Consider the following 7,117-nt stretch of genomic DNA (forward strand, 5'->3'; position numbering starts at 1 on the left):
CAGATAATCTGCTTTTTGTGACCCAGTTAATAAATAATAAATACATAATGGAGCTAACAAATGATACTCCACCAACAACCTACACAGATGTTCAAATGAATTCATCACAATGCAGATCCACTTCACAAAGAAGTCTTTAAAGTTACGAATTAGTCATGTTTCAGCCATCCATCTTCCGAAGAGTCTAACCTGTCAATCCTTTCCTGACATGTATACACACACATTTATGGTATTATCCTTGTAAGTCTTCTTGACAGAGCTCCTATATTCTTTTTTATGAGCAGTGTGAAGTGGAGAGGGAGCCAAGTCAAACAGAGTAGGAGCCAAGTGGGAGGCGGGCGGGAGCAGCGGGAAGCAGAGCGGCAGCGGGGGAAAGAGCGGCAGCAGGGGCAAGAGCGGCAGGGGGGGCGGGGGAAAGAGCGGCAGTGGGGGCAAGAGCGAGGTGGGAGCAAGAGCGAGGCGGGAGTAAGAGCAGCAGCGGGGGCAAGAGCAGCAGCGGGGGAAAGAGCGGAAGCGGGGCGGAGGCAAGAGCGGCAGCGGGGGCGGGGGAAAGAGCGGCAGTGGGGGCAAGAGCGAGGTGGAGGCAAGAGCGAGGCAGGAGCAAGAGCGAGGTGGGGGCAAGAGCGGGGTGGGAGTAAGAGCGAGGCGGAGGCAAGAGCGAGGCAGAGGGTAAGAGCAGCAGCGGGGGGAAGAGCGGCAGCGGGGGCAAGAGCGAGGCGGGGGCAAGAGCGAGGCGGGGGCAAGAGCGAGGCAGGGGCAAGAGCGAGGTGGGGGCAAGAGCGAGGCAGGGGGCAAGAGCGGCAGCGGGGGCAAGAGCGGCAGCGGGGGCAAGAGCGGCAGCGGGGGCAAGAGCGGGGCGGGAGCAAGAGCAAGGCGGGAGCAAGAGCGAGGCGGGAGTAAGAGCGAGGTGGGGGCAAGAGCGAGGTGGGGGCAAGTGTGGGGTGGAAGCAAGAGCGGGGCGGGGGCAAGAGCAGCAGCGGGGGCAAGAGCGAGGCGGGGTGGGGGCAAGAGCAAGGCGAGGGCAAGAGCGAGGCGGGAGCAAGAGCAGCAGCGGGGGCAAGAGCGAGGCGGGGGTGGGGGAAAGAGCGAGGCGGGGGTGGGGGAAAGAGCGAGGCGGGGGTGGGGGAAAGAGCGAGGCGGGGGTGGGGGACAGAGCGAGGCGAGGGTGGGGGATAGAGCGAGGCGGGGGTGGGGGACAGAGCGAGGCGGGGGAAAGATCGAGGTGGGGTGGGGGACAGAGCGAGGCGGGGGAAAGAGCGAGGCGGGGGTGGGGGAAAGAGCGAAGCGGGGGTGGGGGAAAGAGCGAGGCGGGGTGGGGGAAAGAGCGAGGCGGGGCGGGGGAAAGAGCGAGGCGGGGCGGGGGATAGAGTGAGGCGGGGGTGGGGGACCGAGCGAGGCGGGGCGGGGGAAAGAGCGAGGCGAGGGTGGGGAATAGAGCGAGGCGGGGCGGGAGACAGAGCGAGGCGAGGGAAAGAGCGAGGCGGGGGTGGGGGAAAGAGCGAGGCGGGGCGGGGGACAGAGCGAGGTGAGGCTGGGGATAGAGCGAGGCGAGGCGGGGGACAGAGCGAGGCGAGGGTGGGGGAAAGAGCGAGGCGGGGGTGGGGGAAAGAGCGAGGCGGGGCAGGGGAAAGAGCGAGGCGGAGGTGGGGGAAAGAGCGAGGCGGGGAAAAGAGCGAGGCGGGGGTGGGGGAAAGAGCGAGGCGGGGTGGGGGAAAGAGCGGGGCGGGGGTGGGGGAAAGAGCGAGGTGGGGGATAGAGTGAGGGGGGGCGGGGGAAATAGCGAGGCGGGGGTGGGGGACAGAGCGAGGCGGGGGTGGAGGAAAGAGCGAGGCGGGGCGGGGGAAAGAGCGAGGTGGGGGTGGGGGAAAGAGCGAGGCGGGGTGGGGGAAAGAGCGAGGCGGGGGTGGGGGAAAGAGCGAGGCGGGGTGGGGGAAAGAGCGAGGCGGGGGTGGGGGAAAGAGCGAGGCGGGGTGGGGGAAAGAGCGAGGCGGGGGTGGGGGAAAGAGCGAGGCGGGGTGGGGGAAAGAGCGAGGTGGGGGTGGGGGAAAGAGCGAGGCGGGGTGGGGGAAAGAGCGAGGCGGGGGTGGGGGAAAGAGCGAGGCGGGGTGGGGGAAAGAGCGAGGTGGGGCGGGGGAAAGAACGAGGCGGGGGTGGGGGAAAGAGCGAGGCGTGGTGGGGGAAAGAGCGAGGCGGGGCGGGGGAAAGAGCAAGGCGGGGGTGGGGGAAAGAGTGAGGCGGGGGAAAGAGCGAGGCAGGGGTGGGGGAAAGAGCGAGGCGTGGTGGGGGAAAGAGCGATGCGGGGCGGGGGAAAGAGCAAGGCGGGGGTGGGGGAAAGAGTGAGGCGGGGGAAAGAGCGAGGCGGGGTGGGGGAAAGAGCGAGGCGGGGCGGGGGAAAGAGCAAGGCGGGGTGGGGGAAAGAGCGAGGCGGGGCGGGGGAAAGAGCGAGGCGGGGGAAAGAGCAAGACGGGGTGGGGGAAAGAGTGAGGCGGGGGAAAGAGCGAGGCGGGGTGGGGGACAGAGTGAGGCAAGGCAGGGACAGAGCGAGGCGAGGCGGGGACAGAGTGAGGCGAGGCGGGGACAGAGGGAGGCGGGGCGGGGGACAGAGTGAGGCAAGGCGGGGACAGAGTGAGGAGAGGCGGGGACAGAGTGAGGCAAGGCGGGGACAGAGCGAGGCGAGGCAGGGGACAGAGTGAGGCAAGGCAGGGACAGAGTGAGGCGGGGCGGGGGAATGAGCGAGGCAAGGCGGGGACAGAATGAGGCGGGGGACAGAGCGAGGCGAGGTGGGGGACAGAGCGAGGCGAGGGACAGAGCGAGGCGGGGTGGGGGAATGAGCGAGGCGAGGCGGGGACAGAGTGAGGCGAGGTGGGGGACAGAGCGAGGCGAGGTGGGGGACAGAGCGAGGCGGGGTGGGGGAAAGAGCAAGGCGAGGCGGGGGACAGAGCGAGGCGGGGCGGGGGACAGAGCGAAGCGGGGTGGGAGAAGAGTCCGGCCAAGCAGAGCGGGAGCCAAGTTGATGTACAGCAATGCAGAGCCGCAGCAGAGCGGGACCAGGACGGAAGCAGAGCTACGCAGGACGACACAGAGCAGGAGCAGACTGAAGAAGATAGAGAGCAGTGCGAAGCAGAGCAGGAGCCCGGCCGAACAGAGCGGGAGCCCAGCACAGCAGAGTGGGACCGGCGTGAAGCGAAGCATTGGGCAGGGCGAAGCAGAGAGGGAGCAGAGCGAAACGGAGAAGGGCCGTGGCGGGGGGACCCGGGGCGGGGGGACGCGGGACGGGGCAGAGCGACACGGAGAGGGAACAGACTGAAACACAGTGGGGGCAGGGCAACAACAGAGTGGGAGAAGAGCGACACAATTGCGGTTTTTCAATTCGCTGGGACCCTCCCGGAATCCAGAGTGTTCTGGGATATTTCGACCAATACCTCCACTGTCTCTGCAGCCACTTACTTTAAAACCCTTGCATGCAGGACATCAGGTCCTGGTGACTTGTCTGTCTTTAGTTCCATTAGTTTCCCAAATACTTTGCCTCTCGTGATACTGTTATAAGATCTTTCCTCCTATTAGCTCCTTGTTGTTTGCTTTTATATTTTTTGCCAATTTGCTTTCGTAATCAATTTTCTCTCTCTTTATTAGCTTTTTAGTCATCCTCTACTGGTTCCTAAAAAATTCCCAATCCTCTGGCCTACCATTAGTTTTCGCCACATTGTATACCTTAGTTTGGATACTCTCCTTGGCCACCTTTATTAACCACGGGTGGTTCATCCTTTTCATTGAGTCCTTCTTTTTGACTGGGATAAATTTTTGCCGAGCTTTATGAAATATCTGCTTAAATGTCTGCCACTGCTCATCCAATGACCTTTCCTTTAGTCTATTTTCCCAGCCGCGTTAGACAACTCTTTCTTCATATCTCTGTAGTTACCCTAAAAGTGTAGAATGAACGTGCGTTATACAAAACATTTTCCAGGGCAATTTTGGGTTGTCGCATTAAGCCTTGGCTCATACATTCAAGTTTTCCAAATTTGACATCTCCAGTCTTTACTTAGAGGGACAGGGGACTAGGGAGGAACATAGCAATGCCTGAAGTAACCAAGGCTCTGATTGGTTACTAATTACATCATTGAGGATCTCTCTTTTTGAATATTGGAAGCCAACTGCTGGATAGTTGTTGGACACATGGCAGAGGTTGCCATTTATGGAACTGGATTTTACCATCATAAATCTATTGCACAGAAAAGGCAGACAGGCAAGAGAATATAAGGCAGAAAAATTACCTGGCCCATCATCGACCAGGCATTCATGTCACTCTGAAAGAAATCTCGAAGCTTGACAGCCAAGGCCAAGAGGCAAATGACCGGTGCTATCATCTTTCATGTGTTTTGATGACAACTGTCTGGTTCAAAGTTTTGAATGCAATAGATCAACGAAACCAGGTGATACAGGCTCAGAAGGTTACCACAGACATTGGTGTTCATAATTTTGAGGACCTAGAGATTGATTTAAAGACTTTGAGAAATCTGTGGCCTTCAATTTATAGGGAAGCAAAGATGGTTACCAGTAACATGGGCACTGACCCACTCCTGCCAGAAGCTCATCATAAGAAAAGGGGCTTTTTGATGAAAGTAATCCAGAAATGGAAACAGCCGAAACTATGTCAAAGAGTGAGTAATTTACAAGGTTATACACAAAGTGTGTGAAGGCACAAATTAGCAGTATAAGGCAACATTTCAGATATACAGTATGTTTGCATTTCTTTGGTCTTATCATAAAGCTGATGAGGTAATAAATGACAGCAAGGAATTTGCTACGGGAGCACAGAGATGACGTGTCAGGAGAAAAGTTACTTGAAGTATTGCATCTAAAGACAATTCACAGAGCAAATCTGAGTGATGAGTCATGGTCTTCACTTTGCCTTTTTAACAAAATCACTAAGCTGAAGCTGAAAGATTTTTTCCGAACACGTATTGCTCTGCATTTTTTTGAGAGTGCCCGTTACTGTTGCTTCAGCTGAGAAATTCGCCAATAAGCTGACGCTAATTAAGAAGCAACTGAGGAGCACCATAAGCTAAGAAAGCTTAGTTGATTTAACAATTTTAAGCATTGAGAATGAATTAGCAAGAAATATTAATTTTGATGACGTTATTGATTTGTTTGCTGCCATGCAAGCTAGAAAAGGCATTTTCCTTCAGATATACTTGACTCACTTTTATTCCATTGCTTAAATTTTATCCTGATGTCACTCTTTTATTCTCAGATATTGAAAACTAAATTTTGTTTCAAATAAAATTTTCCCAATTTCAATTTCTCTCTTTATATTCTATGAATTTTCAGTCCAAGTAGTTTTTTAGTTACAGTTGTTAAAAGAAGACTCTTATAGCACATTCATTTCTTGTCAAAACTGAGCCACACTAGCATGTCAGTAATGAATGAATAATATTGCAAACATTTCAACACTCAGAGGCTATGATTGAGCATGAAGAGCTTAAATTAAAGAACATTGATTGGTGAATCGTGAAAGGGGGGAAAAAGTAACATGCATGATTGAGGGGTAGGAGGAGGAGGTAAGGGGCCTGGAAACAGAAGAAACACGAGGGCCCATAATTTCTCTCCGGGGCTCTGCAGAACAGAGATTCAAAAGACATTCCAGGAGATCAAAAGCCTGATAGAATTGTGTGAGAGCACACCAGAGATTCAAAAAGGGCACCAGCAGCCAAATCAAATACAAGAGAAATTAATAAGTTACATTGAGAGTGACATTACAATCGACAGAGAATGCAGCGTAACAGGAAGCAGCTGCTAAATTGTAATCCAATCTAAAATAATCAATTATAAACTAAAGGTTTCAGATAATGAGTTAAGTAAAAACATTTCATTTAAACGAATAAAGTTATGTCAGCATAGAAGAAGCACTTCATTGGTGAGCCTTTATTTATTTAAGCTGTAGTTTAATAGTCTTATTAACAGAGGAATACCAGGTCTGCTTGGACCTGTGTGTCATGAAGCTATTAATGGAAATAATGTTATTGGAAAATATTTTTCTTGTAAAATAGAGGCTCAGTCTGTGGGTGTGTCTTAATTGGATTTAAGCCAGCTAGTCTGGGTGCTTTGATGTGTACTAGTTTTGAGATGCAACAGAGAGGTAGAGTGCATTTGCATTTTTTGAATGGAGCATTCAAGAAGCGGGATGAATTCTGGCACCTAGCGAGCAGAGGCCAAGCAATATGTTCACATCGCTAAAAATAGTTGGTACTATGAAAGGGGTTTTATTGTTAGAAGTGGCTGGTGACACACTGAGAATTTACATTCAATGGACTGTGCTAGGTATAGCTTCAGCAGTTTTGTGTGTGTAGAGCAGAGGAAATATGAGATCAAAAGGTAGCATAAGTCTCCACAGGAACCAAAGTGAAAAGAATCTCATTTTGAATTTGTAAGATGAAAATGCTTTGTCTGGTGCCTGGTTAAGTCTATGGGTTGCTGTTGCCTTAATGGATATTAGTTTGGGAATTTGTTATGATCGTAGTAATTTGTAGCCATGTGTATATATTTAATTTGTGTAAATTAATAAAATGTTTCATTTAGCTTAATCTAAAACCTCTCGAGAACTGATGGTCTGATTCCTGAATTTAGAGTTACATCTCAAACATAACTTAAAATTATAGGTTATGACAGTTGTTTAAAGTTTCCCTCTGGGATTTTTAAATAACTCAGCTGTGCCAACTGCACATTCATAACACCGTAGAGTACACACCCTGCTCCATGTTGGAAGTCCAGGTTATTTCTCAGGTCCTGGATAATGTTGTCAGCTGCAGCAGCTTGAGCTCTGGATTTCATATTTTGAGCAACAGTGAGGTTGAGTGCTTCAGAGACAGCATGTTTACAGATGTGGCCACCACGCAATTTAAATGTCTGCAGGCAGGGAGGGAATGGGTGACCGCCAAGCAGTCAAGAAGGAAGACGGAAATGGAGTAGTCCCCTGGATGCATCTCATTCTCCAATCAGTATTCTGTCTGAACAATGGTGAGGGTGTCGGTTCATCTGCGGAGTGAAGCCAGAGCCAAGTCCACGGTACTACAACTGGCTCAGTCTTACAGGGGGCAAGAAGAGGATGGGAAAAGCAAAA

The sequence above is a fragment of the Cetorhinus maximus genome, chromosome 22 (assembly GCF_964194155.1).
Source record: "Cetorhinus maximus chromosome 22, sCetMax3.hap1.1, whole genome shotgun sequence".
Classification (NCBI taxonomy): Eukaryota; Metazoa; Chordata; class Chondrichthyes; order Lamniformes; family Cetorhinidae; genus Cetorhinus; species Cetorhinus maximus.